At 32.2% G+C, this 23,624-nt stretch overlaps 1 protein-coding gene across 4 annotated transcripts in view; it reads right to left on the reverse strand.

The window, feature by feature from the left end:
• LOC128240333 (innexin unc-9-like) overlaps positions 1-23,624 on the reverse strand; it is a 361,166-nt gene that overhangs the window by 300,846 nt on the left and 36,696 nt on the right. For 2 of the 4 annotated variants that reach the window (XM_052956939.1, XM_052956936.1), the window contains exon 1: positions 3,822-4,210. The exons of 1 other annotated variant lie outside the window; for it this stretch is intronic. The gene's annotated coding sequence lies outside the window, so the exon portion shown is untranslated. Of the gene's footprint in view, positions 1-3,821; positions 4,211-13,356; positions 13,558-23,624 lie in introns of those variants that run through there. One more of the 4 variants, XM_052956938.1, reaches the window with a different exon arrangement.

The following is a 23,624-nucleotide window of genomic DNA, read 5'->3' on the forward strand; positions in this document are numbered from 1 at the left end:
TTAATTATAATTACTGTTATGCAATTTCTTTGTTCTGTGTAGAGTATAATGTTTCCATTTGTTCACGTTATTTATCAAAGGATCATATTAATTAATATAAGATCACCTCATTTCTTGCAAAAAAATCAAAGTTAAAAACCCCCATAAAATCACTTGAGAAAGAAAGCAAAAGTAATCAAACGGAGCATTCGGTCAACATCCACTATTATTTATTTTTGTGATATTTTCTCTAGTAACTGAGTTATTACACATTTGTGAGGCAATTAAACCACAATGTGCCACTAGTCAAATAACCATTTTGTAAATGCAATGTACATGTATGTGTCTGTTCATCGTTGTTGTGTTATTTGCATTGAATTCTGTTGAAATGTTTGATCATGGGTCATATTGACCTTTTTCAAACACATCGTTTGTATATACTATTTCGATGAATAAACGTTTTTCTTCTTCTTGAAGGTTACTAGACCGTCATAAACACCCTATATAAGATAAAATAATAGATAAAAATATAAACACATAAAAGCACGTATTTAATTGGCATATACATTTAACGCAGCAAAACCAATACAATGAAAAACGCAAACAAAAGAGTGTGAGCGTAAATCATAACAAATATCCACAAAGATAAGTCAAGCTCTATCACATGAAGTACAGATTCCCCGTGCCGTTAACCTGAAAATCGACGTTGCACAGATGACAGTTTCATTTCAAACAGCAGGGCTCTCGCAACAATGCATATAACACTTGGAAAACAATTATGCACATCAACACAAACTTGCAATCCTTGGCGGATTTACAAGTATATAAAACTCAGTAGTGGTGCCAGTCATATGTTAATCTGTCTAGACACTAATTTAGCAAAATGATACTTGTTGAAAGTAGTCCTTTTAAACAAAATGCTTAGCACGACAGTACAAATGCACATTATCTATCATATATGCTTATACTTGAAATGACAAATGATTTCGGATTAAAAGGTCAGACAGTGCCAATTGTTTGCCAGAAGTCATGACTTGAATTGAATGTAATACTCGACAGCAGACACGCTTTAGATTAGGTATTTAGAATATCCTTCCTTTTGATAAAAAATAACTTAACATAATATGCGACCCTCCAGATAAGGAACATATCTTCATCAAATATTTTATTTATAACACTTTGCCTAAAGGATGATTTGGGTTGACATTAAAAAATCCCTTTCTATTCAAATGGTTAAACTTTAAACTTCTGTATAAAATACTGTGTGCTTCTTTTGTACAAGACTTTCAGTCAAAGTCCCATTAAATTTGTTTTCATATTTGATCCAAATGTTGACAGGAAAATAACGATTGAAGGAACATTTGCCAAGACATGAACTATTTGTTTTTGCAACTCATCCTAATATATTTCACTCCTTACAATTAGAGACAGACAAAAGATGCCTTTAAAACATCCATGTCCGATTTGTAGATTTAATGCATTCATTTATGCAATTTTGTATCATTAACTGGCAGTTATGCCTTTGAATGAGGGTAGCTAAGACGTGGATACTTCATAATGAATAAGATATATACAAGTTTAATTCTTGTTCTAATATTGCTTTAAACAAGTAGATGTAGACATTTAAATAATTGATAACAGATCTCAAATTATATTATAATACGATAAAATGGTGTTGGTATTATCAAACTTTGCAATTTAACATCTCGTCAAGAGGTGATTGGTAAACTGTTGGTTTTGCTTGGTCTATGTTTTTAGTTTGAAACAATAGAATACGTTCGAAAGGTGTTTATTTGTGCGGGAATTATTATGCACAGTCATATTGCTTAGACGAGGCTTTATGTGAAGTGCGAAGAGAAATATGTGACATTATGACGCTACCACCAACTCCTGGTTCTTTAGCGATGTAAAACATAATATACTAGTATACGATTTTTTAGTATGTACTTTCCATTCACCAGACAACAAAATAAACGGATTAAGCGTGTATTGTATGATTAAACAACGCTATATACGAATATTACAGTCTTCATGAGGAGAAATCTTTCAGTTTGTTACAAATCCCATTGACAGCAAGGGTAGATGCAACAGTGTGAACGCACTTTAACAGAACCGACTTTATAAGGAACATATAAATTATCTCAGCTGCATATACATTACCAACGCAATTTGAGAAAAGTTTCTTTTAACCTTTAAACCGATGCATTGACGCATTGACGCTTGCTTTTTGTAGAAGTTACTTGTACAAATATCGCCATAAATAAAGCAATTAGTTCTAACCTTTTAGAAAAGGAGACGAGGTTTTATTAAGATTCTTCGTAATTGCTGGTTTACCGTGTCAAAGTAAGCTGATAAATTCTGATTACTTTGAGATCGTCTAGACAGAGTTTTAATTTGTTTCAAATATTTGGTCTCGTGCATGTAAGCAAACTTATGGTAGACTGTTTCTGAATTATGTTTACCAAAATAGCAGTATGGTTAAAAATACCAAATGGAAACACTATCTCTACTCCTCAAAACGTCATTAAACTGAATTCATGTGAGTTGTATTAGATGCAATGCTGCAGGTTGTTCTGTCAAAAAGAATCTTAACTTAAAGGATGTCGAAATTGTTAATGAAACGTCAAAATAAATTGACTGTATGAAAGTTATGGTAATCTATGATTAATTGTAAACATCAACTAGTACTTTGTCTATCTTTGCGTAATATTCATGCGACGATATCTTTTGATTCTCTACGTCTTTACATTTTTGTCTATACCATTATAATTTTGACAGTGGCAATATCCTAAATTTACATGTGTATATTAAACATCTTCTTAGAACATATAACCTACTAATGTGTATAACCTTTATAATATTATAAACAAGTCATAAGATAAAACAATCTTCTCTATGAGTATAATCGATGTCAATCAAATATTGAAAACATTCGAACAGCTGATAGATATACTGCGATTAAAATTAAGTATTTCAAAATAAATCGCATCGTTGATCGATCTTAAAAACAACAAGACTTAATCCGGTTTTCCCAGCTTATCTCAGCTGGCTATATCTTTATATGTCATCAGAAAACCCATTTATGATGCTTATCTTATGACCCATCAGATTGACTTAAGATGTTGATTTAGTTTGAAGATAAGTAGGATTTATTGTTTTTGTCATCAACCATTTTTATTAGAAGATATTTTATGAATATGAAAGGAGCGAAAGGAAATTATTATTCGAAATGGTTTTAGTAATTGATGAATCAGACAAATGAAAATTAAGAACGTGTATCCAAATAAAACGATAATCGAATTTGAGATAATTAGTTGTTTGTATAAAGTTTTTTCAGGCATCTTAATATTGAAGTTTTATCCAAATAAAACGATAATCACATTAGTAGTTTGTGATATTACCGTTAGTGATATTAAAAACTAAAACATTAAAAGTTTGTTTAGTAGGCATATTGTTTTTCAAAATAAAGTCATATATATATATATATATATATATATATATATATATATATATATATATATATATATATATATATATATATATATATATATATATATATATATATATATATATATATATGTGTGTGTGTGTCTATGTACATGTATGTAGAAGTAGCTTTATGGCTTCGGACAATTAACGTTTTCACAGTCTTCATCTTCAGCGTTGTTTAAAGAAAGCTTTGACATAAAAGCGTATACATCCTGTTGTCAAATATTCATTCTAAACAGAGGTTATCAGCTTTGAATAAATGACATTGTTTGCTTTTTGGCGATATCCGGGTTATAAGATATTTCTCAGAAATAAAGTGTGTTGCATTTACAAATACGAAAGGGAATACTTACGTTAATTGTAGATATCAGCCAAAATCCAAGACGCAAATACTCAAAGTAACATCATAGTTAAGTTGATATAAACACGCCAAGAACAGTCTTCTCAGAAACACTTGGACCCACAAGGAATGACTATCTTTGTATTATTTTACAGGTAAGATTGAATATAATTTACAGAAATATTTGACACTTTTCTTTTCCAATTACCTACATAGGCAAGGAATTATTAAACAAAGCCATGTTAGACCCGCCTTTAATGTTTGTTTCTTGCGAAAAATCCACAAACACAAATCATCTTTTTAGGACAAAAAATAATCCAAACCGTTAGAACACAAAAGCTTTTTATAATATTTTATTAGCGCGAATAAGGTTGTTATATCGAAGTAAGTACACATTCTTAAAAAGATAGAGAACTTATTGTCTGCCACATGAGTGATGTTAGATGTTTTATTCATATGATAAGCATGTATGCAGCGTGGGGATTTACCTGGAAGTAGTGAAAATACCATGGTAATTGTAGAGTTATTGCTTTGTTGTCGTAGAGGTATGCAGAACTGATGTTTTGGGGGAGCATTTTTTTTTTGTTAAAAATATTTAGCATTATGTATGTTGAGCTCATGTGAGCAAAACATATTTGCAATGCGTACATAAAAGCACAGATTTTAGGACGTTGCACAACCTGTATGATTGCTTACATGTTCATTGTGCAAAAGAAAAATAAATTAGTGCTTGTGCTAACCGAACGTTCCCTACAGTTTGGCAAACTTACCGTTTGTAATATTTGTATCACTTCAATTGCAATTCCGAATATTTTATGCAATACAGCAAAGCTTACTGGGAGTATTAACCATTATTCCGTATTAAACTGCAATCGTTATGGCAATGCTGTACAATTTACGATGTATTAATAGCACTTGTATATTGACATTATCAACACACATGACCATAAGTTAAAACAATTTATGACAACCAGATGATTCAAAATATTATGTTATTAAAGTAACTAAATTCGCGGAATATAAACTGAGTTATTATTCAGCATTAAAAAATTTCAAACCTGTCGAAAGTAAGTTTACTCGTCAAAAACAAAATATTGACCTCAGTTCGTCGTTAATTGCTGGTTACTTAGTTTGTTTATTTAATGTATAATGTATAATGTATTATTTGGTAAACCAAAAAGAGTAGCATTTAAAATTAAAGCTTCTTTGTTAAAAACATTTTTATTTGTCTCGATTCTAATACGTATAAATACAATTTCTTTATCGTAGCAAACATTACTTGTTTTCAAATAGTTGATGTCATTCACAGTGCGCAAATCTGTTTTGCAATCTCATGAAAAGGGAACATCTGGATTTTACCCATTAATCACTTTCTGAACTCACTTAAGACTGTAATAAAACTTCAAGAAATAAATAATTGCAAATTATGATCTATATTTATACTGCGTATAATGTATTTTATTTTCGCACCATGATACATACATGTTAATAGCGCACAAATTTAAATAACAATTTAAAAGAACAAACAATAAATTATAACCATGAATCAAAACAGACTTAAGTGCTACACGTTAAAACTATCAAAATAGTGTGTTATATCGCGTTTTTAACGTCTACCCTAAAAAATATTTATAGCAAAGTGTTTTAGCTGGTCTTTGGCTTGATCAGATAAATCTAAAAACTGTTTAATTCAAGCATTTCTTTCATGAAAATTCACTGAAACAACACATAGAAAGGAGTTGATATAGCATCATTAGGATTGATCCTCGAGATAGCTAGAGTCTTAAAATTTAATACTAAGTATTAATAACACCTGACACCAGGGTTATACGTAAACAGCAGAACATCGTTTGCAATGGTTGCCACGTTACGGTTACATTAACGTTTTGGGGCTCATGACGTCAGAGGACGTTTCCAACGTAGTTGGACTTCCGGACGCTAACAGGGCGGGATGTCAGTGGACCTCGTGTTTGTACCGGTAACGCAGGCTGGTGCTGAGGACGGATACGGCTAGGTGGGCGTTGATATATCCTATCGTGGACGTCGAGAGGCGGGACGTGTATTGGGATTGGCATCTGAGTGACGTCAGTGTTGACGTCTAAGTGACGCCTGTATTTCCTGTGGTCGGCGTCTGTGTGACGTCGATGCGTCTATGTGGTGTCTGTGTGACGCCGTTGTCGACATCCGGGTGACGTCTGTGTGACGTTTACGTTAGCGGGAGATTGAGATAGTGGAGTGGTAGACTGGTAACAGCGTAACAGTGTGGAAGTAATGACATTCAACCATATTACATAAGAAGATCTCTCTTTATTTAATTTGTAATTTATGTAAATAATATATTTGTTAAAACTTGTATTGTCATTTGTCAATTTCTTCATAACAATTAGGACTGCCCCTCTCTATGCCATTCCTGACCTTTGACATACTTGCAATCAAACTTTTATTAAATTAAATTACCTATTAGTGGTTTGTCTGTCTTAAGTAGATGAGCATACTGGGGACAGAATGACGCAGAACAGACAGTTGATGAGGATGTACATAAATACAAATAATTAAGACGGTACAAGATTTGCTGTCATATAGATGGCTGTTTTCTCACATGACAAGTGATTCCTGTGCTAGACACAACCAAGCACCGCCAACATTTGCGTCATCCAGTGAATGAGATGTGCATGCATTTTGACAATAGTAAAGTAATTGCATGGAATTTCTTTATGCTTCCAATAAACATATATGAGAAGAATATAATGAGATAACTTTGAGCGGGAACCATTAACGACATACACCAATTATGAAGATTAGAATGTAGAGACAATGCCAATATGCCTTTTAGAAACGCAAATTATACCACTTGAATTTACAAAGAATGTAAACAACATTTAAATTGGTATCTTTCCCGAAACTAAATCGGGGGTTATCATTTACCATTATTTTCAAATTTCAACCGTATAGCAATAAGAAACGTATAACAAGGAAAAATAAGAGCCAACCATTTTAACGTTTCATTTTGAGTTGACTTCTTTAAATTATTATAATGAAACAAATTGAAAATAAAAGAATCCTGCCATTTAATTGCTACAAATTTTATCACATAAAATATAAGTGGTAAACTGTCATTTTTATCTTATATATCAAAATATTTCAAAAACAGTTTAAGAAAATCTTATTCATAAAACTGTGCTGCCCATGTGCAACCCCGATCGATAGCCAATGCATCCTATTTTGCATAAATTTCAATAAAGTAAAATGCAGCAATGACAATAAACCCTTTTTCATTTTGGAATTAGTTAATGTTCTAAAAATCAGCAAATCGATTTATAAACCAGTTTTAAAAAAGACAAATGGTAATATCCAGATTAATTTCGAACTGACAATATCGATCAAATGCCAGACGAATTGGAAAGCTTTAAATTATATTTCCATTTCATATATATCTTAACATGACTTCGTAAACACCAAAAATATGTATTTCAAAGGTAAAAAAGGTTTTTGGTGCTCACTCAGTGAAATATACAATTATTCTCAACATTCTCTCAAAACATTTGCTTGTTGTAAGCAGACGTATTTGCCACAGGAATAACCCTAGGTATAGGTGATCAAGCATATTTGATTAAGCTCTTACGAGTACAAATTAGCCAATTATAGTATAGGATCTATGTGCTTTAATATGATCATTATGAAGATAAAGGCAATTGAAAATCAAACAGAAATGTGAATTTATTTGAACTATTAGGAGTACACTATTTCCATTAGTTTGAGTATTTGATACAATTGATCAAAGGCACAAATCTCAAAAAATCTACTTCTTACAAACAATTCAATCTTTCAAAAAGATATACTAGTCTTTTGAATGTGACTTGAAACGTCATTAACACATTCTGATTAAAATGATATATAAAGAAATGTAAAATATTTTCTTAACATATTTACTTGGGATGTGAAGCAAAAAATAACACCAACAACAACAAAAACAAACTAAGAGAAAACGAATACGATACGAGTTTCCAGAAATGATAAGCCACACTCTCTCCTACATATATAAAGATTCATCGTGATGTTAATACGAAAACCGAAGTACAACAGCTGTAAAGCAGATATCTTTAGATAATGTATTTGTCACTTGGAAAGTGTCCATTCAAGTTTGTTGCATACAGAATACGAAAATAAATATAGTTGTTGAATCGTTTAAGGACTACGAGAAATCTTGGGTCATCAAATCGTTATATGCGTTGCTACCTTACCCTTGTCAAGGGACATGATGTACTTAGTTGATATTGCATGTCCTGCAGATTGGTGCTCGTTTCGAGACCTGTATTATAAACACGTGTTCGGCAATGTTTATGTTATATCAAGGTCATATTGTGATATGCAATACTTGGAATGTGAGACGTTTACAACTGTTACGCAAGATAAAGTAAATTGTTTTCCGGCGTTTTTCGATGTTTACCTACCAAACACGTTATTTAAGAACTGTTCTTTTATGTAAGGAAACAAGGAATTGCATAAGGAAGCCACTGCTCGTCCGTTATTTTTATTAAAGAAAAGAGCATGACTTGAGATGGATAGAAGGAACTTTTAACTGATGTCCATGTAAATCGTCGTATACTAAAACATGTAAGATTGCTTCTTGTGAATAGTATTTCATCTTTCTAAGCCAGATTGTCCTTTAATATTCTGAAAGAAATTCTCTGTCCGTTTGATAAGACCATGAAAATATAACGGTTATACCTAGATTCGTTTAGGGTATTTATATTTCTTTTTACTGACGGGACCTCCTCTATAAACATGTGAATATAAGATAAATACATGTAAGCTTTTCTTTCGTGTGAATATTCTAAATATGTACTTTTCATAATAAAACGCTGTCCTTAATGCTTAGATTTATAATTATAATACCATAGACACTATTATTCAGTTTGTAATTACATTTCTTACTGCTATGAAAATCGAAATGTGCCGCTCGGAATTGCTTCCAATATCTCGGCCATACATTACAAATCATTCAAATTAACCTTACATTTACAGTATCCTGCAATTATGCGCAGCAATATTATTGAAACTTAAGCCGTCGATTAAAAAAAAGAAAAGCGAGTTGCAATTCATATATTTCTTGCGGCAACTTAATTCCTGGCTATCTACATTATAAATCTGGCTCACAGTGTGAACTGCAACAAAACGCACTTAAACATGATCCTTTGGTAGGTTTAGAAGTTCACAAATGTAAATCAAATCTCCATATCCATGATGGAAAAATATGCAATATTGCTGCATCAGGTTAACGTCGGCTTTTGTATAGATTTAGGGTGAGAAATGTAAATATTCTTTAAAACAATCATTAACTAAGGATAAAACATAACAATGGCTTCAAATGAGCTCTTCCAATTGCCATCCTTAATATTCAGAATATGCTTTAAAGACTATTTAACAAAAATCAAGATTCATGGTGGAAGAAAAATGAAATCTAAAATCAACGCAAACAATTCGAACCTCTTTTTTGTTGGAAATAAGATATTTCAATCGTCTGGAAAAGAAAGAGTTGATAATAAAATCTTTCTGTTGTTTTTTTGGTCAGAATCCACTTTCGTTGTTATCTAAACAAACAGGCGGCTGTAACGTCTACAGAGCTCACCCACGTCCCTCGTCCAAATATCAAAGTAAAAAAAAGGTCATAAAAATATTGGACCATGATCATTTATCACCAAAGGATAAATATCATTTAAATTAAAAGAAAAACGAATTTCAAAATATTCTATATTTACAACAAAAGATGTGATGTGCAGGTAAAACTCATAAATAATTTATTTTCAAACCAATCTTGAATTCGTCGCAGTACAAAATAAGGTTTTAGAAAATGTATACACTCCACCTAACAAAATTGATATGCTTAGAGACAGAATTTTCATAATCACCGTCGGAAAGCTTTTCTTTTTTCAAAATTAAATCGCTCGTTTCGTCAAATTAAACAAAAACGTGTTTCAAGAAATGTTTTTAATTAATGCAGATTTTCTTCAAAGACAATTATTTTTGTACATCAAACTCAATAGTAAAACAAATGAGATTACAAAGTAGGATAAAGTCTGTCCATAAATGCTACAATCTCTCATCTGAAGTCAAGATTACACACGCGCCTAACACGAGAAACGAGTTAGAACATCTGTCATTTCCATTTCATATTCAGTCGAACCGATCTCTTTAAACAATGCATTTGTCACTAGGGGAACATGTAATTCAGCAAACGCGAGCATTCTCTGTCGCATCTCTGTTTAACATAGACGTGATAAAAGTTAAAAGTTAAAAGTTGAGGAACGTTCCTTAACCCATCTGTCTGTGATTTGCTGATACATGCACTTTCTCCAGTGCCTTTATTTGTCTTGCATTTGGAATGACAAATGTTTATGAATTAAAGGGCAAGTCGGTTCCAATTGTTTTCAAATAGTCACAACTTGAATTGATTGTAATGTTCGACAATAAACATGCTTTAGTCCAGGAATCCTACCCATTCAACCCTTGCAAACAGAGGCAAAACAATTTACTTTGAACATATGGTTGAGTTTTGGATTTGAGTTATCAAGGATTTGTTCAATCAAAGCATTTGACAAAAACATAACACAATTTGAGACCTTCCAGATTAAAAGCATGCCTTCCTCAAATCTTGCCTTGTTAACAGTTTGTCTTACAGATAATTTGGCTGGACTTTATAAAAAAAGCATTGTCCCTTTCTATGCAAATGGTTAAATTTTACAATCCGGTAAAAAATGTTATGTGTTTCTTTTGTTCAAGACTTTCAATCAAGTCCCATTAAATGAGTTTGTGTATTAGATCGTGATTATATTAGGAAAATAACGATTGTATGAACAATGGTCAAAGATATGGTGTATTTATTTCTGTAACTCATCCCAAATGTTTTTCCTTACAATTATCCAGACTAAAGGTGCATTCAAAATATTCATGTCTGATTTGTAGATTAAACGCATTCATTTATGCCAGTTTGTATCATTAACTGGCAGTTAGGCCTTTGAATGAGGTTAGCTGAAACGTGGCCAATTGCATAATGAATAAGATTTCATATGTATGTGAAATATTTGTGTTTGAGTGTCAAATCAGTTATTAAGAATGCCATGACAAACTTGTTCCACTGTCCATGATAACTTCGTCTACAGTTATAAACATTTATTAACTTAAGGGGCAATTCATAAAAAAAGTCTGATTTTTGTCCAAATAGCGTTTCAAACAAGTCAATTTAGACGTTTCAATAACTGATTTACTATCTCAAATAATATCATATTAAGATGGAATGATGTTGGTCTCTTCCTTCGCATACAACAGCCAATTCTCTTTAAATTCCAATTGAAAGCCACTTTTATTTCTTTAATATCCAAATTCAAAATTGATTGTCATCTCAAGAGGTACGTGTATAACTAAGCTTTCAGTCCTATGATTTTATGTTAATTTTGCTAATTCACGTTATGATCTTCAAAACCTTTTTCGGCTGACTCGGAGTGTTTTGGCATGTGACGTCATTTTCTTCAAATATTTAACATAGGTAATCTTAGGCCGGTTTGCTTGCTCAGTGCTTTAAGTTTGATAGGTTTGAAAAGGTGCTCATTTGCGCGCTTAACGGACGATTCTTAAGTTGCACTGTGTCTAGTGACAAGCTTTTAAAACTGCCTATCAGAATATTTATTTACCACGTATTCCTGAGAAATATGAATGGCTCGATGCCAGGCTTGCATAAAATGATGAGCCGATGCGAATGCTCGTCTAGTTTTTGATGGTATTGAAGATGTATTTTGGCTATCTAATGAAGACAAATTACAAGTCGGATTTAATATATCGTGAATTATTATCCAAAGTCATTTTGCATAGACGAGGCTTTGAGTGAAGTGCGAATAATCTAGATGACAATATGACGTTTACTCCTTGTTTTTTAGCGATGGGAAAACATAATATACTAGTATACGATTTTTTAATATGTCCTTGTCATTCACCAGGTACCAATGTAAACGGATTAAGCATTATTGGATGATTAAACAACACTATATACAAACATAAGTCTTTATGAGGAGAAATCGATCAGTTTGTTAGACTGCCCATTGACAGCAAGGGTATAAGTAACATTGTGAACGCATTTAACAGAACCGACTTAGCTCTGTATTATAAAGAACTATTTAATTATCTACAGCTGCATGTATTAGAAATATCTACAAAGTGTTTACCAAAGACATTTGAGAATAGGTCCTTTCAACCTTTAAACCCATACACCAACGCATTGACGCTAATGTGATATACCAAACCGTTTTTCCATTGTAGAATTTCCTTGTACAAATAAGAAAAGGCTACATGTTTTATCAGGGTTCTTCGTAATTACTTGTTATCCGTTTCAAAGAAAGCCGATTAATTCTGATCACTTTGACATCGACTAGACAGAGGTTTAATTAGTTTCAAATATTTGTTCTCGTGCATTTTAGCAAACTTATGAAATTAATGCATCAGATAAAACAAACTTCTATATGATTATCATCGATGTCAGTCAAATATTGGAAAAACTCGAACATCTGATAGTAAAACTGCAGTAAAATAAAGAATTTCAAAATAAATCGCTTATTTGATCGATTTTAAAAACACGTAACTAAATCCTGTTTTCCCAGCTTATATCAGCTGGCTAGATCTTGATATGTCATCAGAAAACCCATTTATTATGCAGTCTCTTATGACCCATCAGATTGACTTTAGATGTTGATCTAGTTTGAAATTGAGTGGGAGTTTTGTCATCAACCATTTTTATCACAATTTTTTTTTGTTTTTGAGTATGACATGAGCGACAGGAGATACTTAAATGGATAAAGTTTTTTCAGACATTTTATAAATGATAATTTTATCCAAATAAAGAAATAACCACATAAGTACTATTTGCTGTTCAGTCAGCAACAGAACGTAAAAGAAATATTAAAAGTGTGTATAATAGGTATATTGTTGTTCAAAAAAAGTCATATATGTCTATGTGCATGTATGAAGAAGTAACTTTATGGCTACGGACATTTAACGTTTTCACAGTCTTCATATTCATCGTAGTTTAAAGAAAGCTTTGACAAAAGCATATACACGCTGGTGTGAACTATTCATTCCAAACATATGTAACCAATTTTGAACAATGCGATATCGGGGTTATACGATATTTCTAAGAAATAAAGTGTGTTTCTTCTTCTATATTGCATAAGTATGATTACAATGTGTGTTAGCCTAATGTTCCTTTCACTTTTTGTGCGACGTAACAATCTTGTTTCATTTTGTGTTAACTTTACATGTATTGTATGCTGATGGATTGTACAATAGCATTTAATATACGAAAGTTGAACAATACTTATGTCAACTGTAGATACCAGCCAAAATCAATGACGCAAATACTTCAAGTAACATTATAATTGAGTTGATATAAACACTCAAGAACTGTCCTCTCAGAAACACTAGGACCCACAAAGAATAACTTCTTCTTTTTATTAGATTGCTGTTTAAATTGAATATAATTTACAGAAATATTTCACACTTACTTTACAAATACATACAAAGGCAACGAATTATTGAACAAAGCCATGTATGACCCGGCTTTTGATGTTTGTTTTTGCCATATATCCAATAACACAAATCATCTTTTGAGGACAGGAATTAATCCAAACCGTTAGAACACAAAAACTTGTAATAACATTTTATTAGATCGGAATAAGCTTGTTATATCGAAATGAGTACACATTCTTAAAAAATGATAGAGAAATTATTGTCTACCACAAGAATGATGTTTATTCATATGATTAAGCATGAATGCAGCGTGGAGATTTACCTGGAGGTAGTGAAAATACTATGGTAATTGTAGAGTTATTGGTTTGTTGTCGTAGAGATATGCATAACTGATGTTTCGGGGGAGAATTATTTTTGTCAAGAATATGATGCATTATGCATGTTCAGCTCATGTGAGCAAAACAAATTTGCAATGCGCGCAGCAAAAAACAGAGCACTTGTAAATTGTTAACAGAGGATTTATAAGGATGTTCCACAACCTGTCTGATTGCGTACATGTACATTGAGGCAATTGGAAAATAAATCAGTATTAGAGCTCACAAAACGTTCCCTTAAAAATGCTAAATTTACCGCTAGTATACTTTGTATCATTTCAATTGGACTTCCCAGCATGTTATGCAATACAGCGAGACCGACAAGGAGAATATAACCAGTATTCTGTACTAGACTGCAATCCATAATGGCAATGTGTTTCAGTATACGCTATATTCATAGCATTGCATATTGTCATCATAAAACAATGTGACCATAAGTTAAATATAATTATGACAATTATCTTTTTACAACCAGATGATTCAAAATATATTGTTATTAAAGTAACTTAATTTCGCGGAATGTAAGTGTTCGGAGTTTATATTCCGAATCATACATTTCAAAACTGTCGAAAGTAAGTTTACTTGTCAGAAACAAAATATTGAACTTAGTTCATCGTTTATTGCTGGTTACTGGGTTTGTTTGTGTAAGGTATATCTTTTAATTCGGAGTTACAGATTATTTACATATCAATATGTTTCGATTTGAATATTGATAGATAAAATAGTTTTTATCGTATCGAGCATTACTATTTTCCAAAAGTTAATGTCAGTTACAGTGCGCAAATCTGTTTTGCTGACTCATAAAAAGGAATATCTAGATTTTACCCATTAATACTTTCTAAATTCAATTAAGACTTAAATAAAACTTCAAAAAACAGAGCAAATTAATATCGATATAAATACTGCGTGTAATGTATTACGTTTGTTTACCATGACAAACTAAGGTTCATAGCGCAATATGTTAGATAACAATATAAAAGAACGAACAATAAATTATTACCATGAATCAAAACATGCTTAAATGCTACACCTTAAAGCCATGCTTTCAATCGAGCTTGTTTTGGGGGTTTTCTTGTTTGTTTCATTTAGTGCTTTAATATATCAAGAAATAAAGGTTAACGGGTGAGTATGGCATAATGTTAAATGGGGCAAACACAATATTTATCTAAATACCATAAAACTATCAATATAGTGTGGTTTGTCACGTCTTGAATGTCTACCCTGATAAATATTTATAGCAAAGCTTTAAGCTGGTATTTTGGCTTTATCAGATGAACCGAATAACTGTTTAGTTCAAGTATATTCTTCATGAAAATACATTGAAAATTCACATATGAAAGTAGTAGATAAAGCATTATAAGAATTGATCCTCGAGATAGATAGAAACTTATAATTTTCCTCTCTGTCTTTCGAACATTTTTAAAAAATAATGTCAATAGTGTAAAATGTCATTGCTATTGTAAATACAGAAGCTTAACAAACTTGCGTATTCCAACATAAGAATATTATCAGAAAGTTCAGGGCTGAAGTTTAAGGTATTTTTACATGATACTGCGCTGCTCATGTGCAACCCCGATTAATAGCAAGTGCATGCTATTTTGCATAAATTTCAATAAAATAAAATGCAGCATTGACAATAAACCCATTTTATCTTTGAATTAGTTAACGTACTTAAAATTAGCTAATGGATATAAAAAAACAGTATTGATAGACATAACCAAAATGCTATCATGTTGACTAAATAAGATCTTACCAAATCGATCAAATGCCAGACGAATAACAAAGCGTTTGATAACATTAATCATGTTCATTTAAATCTCTTTACATGACTCCGTTAACACCAAACGTATGTATTTCAAAGAAATATAGGTTTTGGTTGTCACTCAGTGAAATATATAACCATCTGACTCTGAAACAAACAATTATTATATACATTCTCTCGTTACATTCGCTCACTATAAACAGATATATAGGCCACACAAATAGCCCAAGGTATGGATAAGTGATCAAGCATATATGATTAAGCTTTGTCGAGTACAAATGCGCCAATTACGGAATGAGAACTATGTGCTTCAAAATGATCATTAAGAAGATATAGGCAATTGAAAATCAAATTGCAATGCGATTTGTTTTTACTATTGGGAGTACACTATTTCCATTAGTTTAAGTACTTGATACAATTGATCAAAGGCACAAATCTCTTAATGCCTACTTCTTACAAACAATTCAAACTTTCAAACAGATTTGGGCTTGTGAAGTTAACTTGAAACGTCATTAACATATTCCGATTTAATGATATATTAAGAAATGTACAATTATTTCTGAACATATATAAAAGGGCAGTGAAACAAAAAACAATGAAAAGCGAAAACAAAATAGGAGAAAACGGATACGATAAAGAGTATCCAGAAATGATAAGCCACACTCTCCGATACAAAGTAAAGATTCCTCGAGCTGTTAATACGAACATCGAAATAAAACAGCTGTAGAGCAGCTCTCTTTCGACAATGCATTTTTGTTCATGACTGTTGCATTCAGAATACGAAATAATATTAGTTATATTATCGTTCCAGAACTACGTGGAATCTTAGTTCATCAAATGGTACTATGCTTTGCTACGTAACCTTTGCTTAGGGACATGAGGTACATAGTTGATTTTGCATGTGCTGCAGATTGTTGCTGGTTTAGAGAAAGGTATTTAGAACACGCGTTCAGTAATGTTTAAGTGCTATTTTAGGTCGTATTGAGTTATGCCGTACTTGGAAATTAAGACCTTCCCTTCTGTAACTAAAGATATAGTAAAATGGTTCCGGTATATTTTTCTGTTTACCTGAAAATAGTATATAAGATTTGTTTTTCGGTATGCATTGCAAAAGGAAAACAAGAGAATCGCATTAGGAAGACAGTGCTCAACAGACATTTCTCACTGAAGAAAAAATAATGACTTAAGATAATGAATTGTATGCAGATACGTTTATTTTCGTTTTCTAAAAATAAATGTAAGAATGTTCCTTGTGGATAGTATTAAATAATTCTTAGTGATGGCCTACCTTAGAAATCGTAAAGGAGTTCTCTGTCGTCTAATGAATGGTTCAAGAAAAACTATAGCATATAATTATATAAATGTTCAGTTGGTATTTATATTTCATGTAGGCTACATTTTAGTTTGTTTGTTTTTTGTTGTTGTTGTTTTTTTAAAAACTTACATTTTAGTAACGGGACTTCCTCTATATACATTTTCATAAAAGAGAAATACATATAAGTATTTTCTTGTGAACAGTCCAAATCATGTCTTAGCTATAGCCGACCATATTTGTTTTGCAGGAAATATATGAAACTCGACATATGCTTCTCGAAAATGCATTCATTACCGTCGGGCAACATTAAAATTAACCAAACATTTACACACGTTTCAAACATTTATCATGTAAAGGAGTTACGAAATTTTAAACGTCGAGTAATCAAAAGAAAAACGAGTACTTATTCTAATATCTCTTTGCGGCAATATTATTTTCTATCATAGGTATTTTGAACTTAAGTCTTGGCTAGCTGCATTTTAAACTGGCTGCAGTGTGAAGTGTAACAAATGCACATAAACATGATTGTGTGGTAGTTTTAGAAGATCATCAATATTATTATAATCTCCATAATCATGATAGAAGAAAATTTCAATATTGCAGTACATGCGGATTGTTTGCTGTTGTATAGGACTAATGGAAAACATGTATACTATTGATTAAAGACAACAACATAAACTAAGAGTAATATGTAACAAATGAGCTCTCCCAATTGCCATCATAATTAATTTTCAGTGCTTAATTTCAGTGTAAAACAAATATTAAAATCTCCAGATTTATGGTTGATGCAACACGTAATATAAATTCAATACCAACAATGCGCAACTTTTCTGTTGGAAATAAGTGGGATATGTCAACCGTCGGGAAATGAAAAAAAGATCGCCTTTAATTTATGTTTCTTTCTGAGCCAGAGTCCTCCTTCGTGGCTATACACACACACACACTGGCTGGCGACTGTTAGGTTTACGATCACAATCATATGCCCCTACCTCATCAAGAACAGAATTAAGACAAACATTATTGGAAAATAATCATTTATCACAAACCTTAATATAAAATAAATAGGCGATACATAATCCAAAAATATACTATAACTTATTTAAACCGATTTACTCCAAATATCTTGCATTCGTCTCAGAACATAATAAAGTGTAAGAAAATGTACAACTTCAACTGTAAAATACACTCCCATCAATAAAATGCACATGGTATGCCAACACTCCGACAAACACCTTGAAGCACTAGTTAGTTCATTTAAAATCACCTTCAAACATTAAATCGCTCGTCACATCCTATAAATGAAATTGAGTTTCAGTTTCAATTAAGTTTTTTTTTAATTTATGCCGACTTTCTTCTATGAAAGAAAGATTTTTTAAATCAAAATAAATAGTAAAAGAAATGAGATGATGAAGTAGGATAAAGTCAACCATTGATACACAACAATCTCTCATCTGAAGTCAAGATTATGCACGCGCTTAACACGAGATACGAGTTAGAACATCTGCCAGTTCCATTTCATATTCCGTAGAACCGATCTCTTTAAACAATGCATTTGTCACTACGGAAACATGCGAATCAACAAATGCAAGCATTATCCGGCGCATCTCTGATTAACTAGACATAATAAATAGTGAAGTTTCGTTTATCAATTCCACTGGCTTGAAACTAATTGAGCACACTCCATTATTTCAATAAATTCCGATATGAAACACTAACTATTTTTAATACATTCAAGACGAGAAGAATCCTTCAATTGTGTACTTTTGTTAAAAGTTTAAAATGAGTTTAAAAGTAAAATGCCTATTCCATCTTTTACAAAAGGTCTTATTTTATGCATAAATACTAACAAATCGTCATACAACTCTTCTTTTAACTTATCACAAATAGCCATACTACTCTAGGTTTTCTTACTTACAAAAATTCTTACTCACAATACGTAAAAATACTAACAAAATAGTTGTAGTAAACGTATAAATACTAAAACATAGTTTTACTATACTTATAAATAATATTCAATAGTCATGCTACATGAATACTCACAAATAACAGGTTAACTTAACATATAAATAATAACACATAGTCGAACTATTCTTATATATACTACAAAATAGTCGTGAAATAGGTTTAAATACTAATACATAGTCTAACTATGTTTTTAAATACTAGTCTAAAAATAGTCATATCATACCTTTAAATAATAAGTAAAGTTATGTTTTCTATTTCATTTCATTTTATGCCAAACATAAAATATTTATTATCTTAACCTTAAGTAAAGACAAACAAAGGAATACAATATAGGTGTGCCAACAAGCGGGGTATTTTATTTTGTATATTCTGACAATTCAATAACATTCACACAGGCACTGATTCCCTGAATAGCCATAACATGGTGAATGGCTCAATGTTCCTATACACAGTGATGAATGCTTCTGCATTGTAGTAATGTCCGGAATCAATGCCACTCACAGCCCTCTACACGAATAAACTCCCATTCGTACGTTGGTAACACAAACAATACCAAACTGAAAAATAAATATGCGTTAATAACACAGAAACAATCATCTATTTGTATACCATTTTTTGTAATCAATAAAACACGCTACTAGTGTACAATGACACGATCCTCTCCGTACCCCACTTGCTTATCGAATGATTTCCCAAATCAGTACATAACCCGATAATTGTAATTTCCTCGAGGAAAATGTAAAACTTATATAAACTACAGTACCCTACAAAATCTACCTCACAACCGAATTTTACATTATCAATTCCGATAATAAATACATTTATGTTTTCTATTTCATTTCATTTTATGCCAAACATAAAATATTTATTATCTTAACCTTAAGTAAAGACAAACAAAGGAATACAATATAGGTGTGCCAACAAGCGGGGTATTTTATCGACAGTAAAAGAACGGGTGCGTAAACAACAGTCAAAAATATATCAATGAATGAAATATACCTAAATTGTATAACAATTCATGTAATCTATAAACCAGGATTAAGAGATACAAATTTCTTAGTGTCATCCGATTCCCTGACTTAACGATCTTTTGCATTTTCAGATTTCCATCTGCCATGCCTTTTGAACAATCGTTCAGGGACACCCCCATTAGCAGCCGCCGTAGCACCCCCTGAACGGAAAGATCTATATTCTGCAATGCATAAAATAATCCTCACACTCAGAGTACGACTTCGCAAGTATCTGATACAAGCAGAACTGTCCAAGGGACTAAACATATTATGTTATACTTCGCACACAGTGTACGAACCTCATTTACATCAGATGTAAATGGTATAAGAAACACACATTTTCAAATAATATCTTTACGTAAGTTATTTTAAAATAACTACGAAATACGATGATAAAAACCTTTCCCTGGCTCTACTATACGACATGGGTTTTACACCCGATAATACACATCTTTTTGATTTTTGACAACACATGATATTTCTAAAAATATATTCTGTGGAACTTTCCTCAATACCAACTGTTATAAGATATTTTTCCAAATATGATACTGGACACAACAATGAGTTTTGTTCTAGATATTGTCACCGTTTCACCATGACGTAGTTGATCTGTTTTGCTTTTACTTATGAATATTTTAACACAATCTTCAAGAATGGATAAATCTGATCTTTTTATAGAAACCAGTTCATTAAATCTTAAAAAACCTGAAAAACTTATTAGACACATAGTTACAAAACGAATGTCAACCAATGCCTCTGAACTTCCAAAATGGTGTACAATACATTTCATATCTTCTACAGAAAATGCACATTTTTGAACGACAGGTCTAGAATTTTCTCTTATGAGACCATTTTTAGCAAACGTAACTAAATCGGTAGAACACGGATCTTCAAAACCTGCATCTATATTCTGCAATGCATAAAATAATCCTCGCACTCAGAGTACGACTTCGCAAGTATCTGATACAAGCGGAACTGTCCAAGGGACTAAACATATTATGTTATACTTCGCACACAGTGTACGAACCTCATTTACATCAGATGTAAATGGTATAAGAAACACACATTTTCAAATAATATCTTTACGTAAGTTATTTTAAAATAACTACGAAATACGATGATAAAAACCTTTCCCTGGCTCTACTATACGACATGGGTTTTACACCCGATAATACACATCTTTTTGATTTTTGACAACACATGATATTTCTAAAAATATATTCTGTGGAACTTTCCTCAATACTAACTGTTATAAGATATTTTTCCAAATATGATACTGGACACAACAATAAGTTTGTTCTAGATATTGTCACCGTTTCACCATGACGTAGTTGATCTGTTTTGCTTTACCTTATGAATATTTTAACACAATCTTCAAGAATGGATAAATCTGATCTTTTTATAGAAGCCAGTTCATTAAATCTTAAAAAACCTGAAAAACTTATTAGGCACATAGTTACAAAACGAATGTCAGCCAATGCCTCTGAACTTCCAAAATGGTGTACAATACATTTCATAACTTCTACAGAAAATGCACATTTTTGAACGACAGGTCTAGAATTTTCTCTTATGAGACCATTTTTAGCAAACGTAACTAAATCGGAAGAACACGGATCTTCAAAACCTGCATCTATATTCTGCAATGCATAAAATAATCCTCGCACTCAGAGTACGACTTCGCAAGTATCTGATACAAGCGGAACTGTCCAAGGGACTAAACATATTATGTTATACTTCGCACACAGTGTACGAACCTCATTTACATCAGATGTAAATGGTATAAGAAACACAAATTTTCAAATAATATCTTTACGTAAGTTATTTTACAATAACTACGAAATACGATGATAAAAACCTTATTTTCTCATCTCATTCTCATTTCACCCAAACAGTCACTATCATCATGAAAATACTTATCATTGTTTAGGCCCTCCGATGCCGCTCTCTCGTTTGACAGACGACCCGCCGACCAGCTCGCACTCCCGCCGGAAGTGTCCTTTCCGTCCGCAACCGAAACAGATGGCGTTGGTGTTGGCGTTGGACCTCGCTTGGTAAGGGTGGTAGGGGCGAAAAAGCTGCTGTCTATCCCTAACCATGACCATGGATGTCGCTCGATTGGAGAACGCAGGACTGGAGAAGTAGCCTTGGCCGGAAATCGCTGACGTCACGGTGGCCGTTGGCGGTGGACCAGCGCGGCGAGAAAATGAAACAAAGCTTGTTCTCCCTGGCCACGTGGCATGCCAGCTCCTCCTTCCGGTGTGTCGCTACGACCGGCCTCCGACTCCTTCCTCAAAACACTGCCTTTCCTTCCCCCCAAACATAGCCTGGCAGTGGCTTATTAAATTAAATAGCAATATTAAGTATTTAATTTCTAAATTTCCAATGTCCAAAAAAAAAAATAGTGTTCACAATAATAAAACACGCTACTAGTGTACAATGACACGATCCTCTCCGTACCCCACTTGCTTATCGAATGATTTCCCAAATCAGTACATAACCCGATAATTGTAATTTCCTCGAGGAAAATGTAAAACTTATATAAACTACAGTACCCTACAAAATCTACCTCACAACCGAATTTTACATTATCAATTCCGATAATAAATACATTTTATTAATATAAATTAAATTTGCGATTGCACTGTATTTGTTTATGATCGTAATCATGATAGAAATATAAAGATTGTAAGCACATTGGTCAAAGTTTTTGGATATCTTTCAACAATTTGTCCCCATGTTAAATTATAATGAGTGTCCTATACGCTGGACAAATGGTTCATTTTAAGTATCTATGTCTGTTTTTCTTAAATTATACGCATACATTTGTGCCATTTGTACCTTTAACTAGCAGTTATGCCTGTGAATAAGGGTAGTTAAATATGAACCAATGTATAATGAACAAGTTAATGTAACAGAATTAGTTTGGTTTTTGTGTCTAAAAATAACCGAAAAACACTTTTTATGCTCCTTGATAACTCGTAAAATATCGTTATTTATTTACCACTTGCATTCTATAGTTCATTTAAATTCGAAAAGTAATGAAATTAGTTAATTGTTTATATTTCTGTACAAAACTATTTCAAAGAAAACGTGGTAGACATTTAATTAGACGTTACATCAAAATCACGAATTCTTTGATATATATAAATTATGTGTGAAGTTATGTTGGCAATATTTTGGAATACACATTACGTATATCCTCAAAAAGACGATAGACAATTCGTTAACGAATCGTTTAATACAGAACCCAAGAGGTGTATTGGCATTCATTATGACAACGAATGCAGCCCTCGGTAATTATTAATTCAAATACAAAAAATGCATATTCAAAAAACAAACATTTTAGGTGTTAAAATGTCGGTATTTATTTTACTTTCCCCCACATATTACCTCTTCACGTATTCCTCAGAATTCTTAATGGCCCAATGCCAGACTTATATAATATGATAACATTATATTGTTCAGCCATTCTGACAAGTGATGAGCCGATACGAATGCTCGTCTATTTTGTGAAGGTGTTAAAAATGACTTCAGTCTTCATATGAAGTTGTGTTTTACATATTTATTTGTTAAATATCATACAAAGTGACTTAGCTTAGACGGGGTTGTAAGAGAATTGCAACGAGTTATAGCTGGTATTTAGATGATAATTCCAAATCCTTGCTATTTAGCGAAGATCGGATATAATATGTACGGTAGTCAAAAAATACGCACAACTAACCGCTCGAGAACAGATAATACTTGTCCATATAACAAATACAAGTTGTATACCAATACAATTTGAGAATAGTTCTTTTTAATCTTAAAACGATGTGTGTCCACATAGATGTTGATGAAATATACAAATATACTTCGTTTATTGTATTATTTCCATATC

This window comes from Mya arenaria, chromosome 7 (genome assembly GCF_026914265.1).
Source record: "Mya arenaria isolate MELC-2E11 chromosome 7, ASM2691426v1".
Taxonomy (NCBI): domain Eukaryota; kingdom Metazoa; phylum Mollusca; class Bivalvia; order Myida; family Myidae; genus Mya; species Mya arenaria.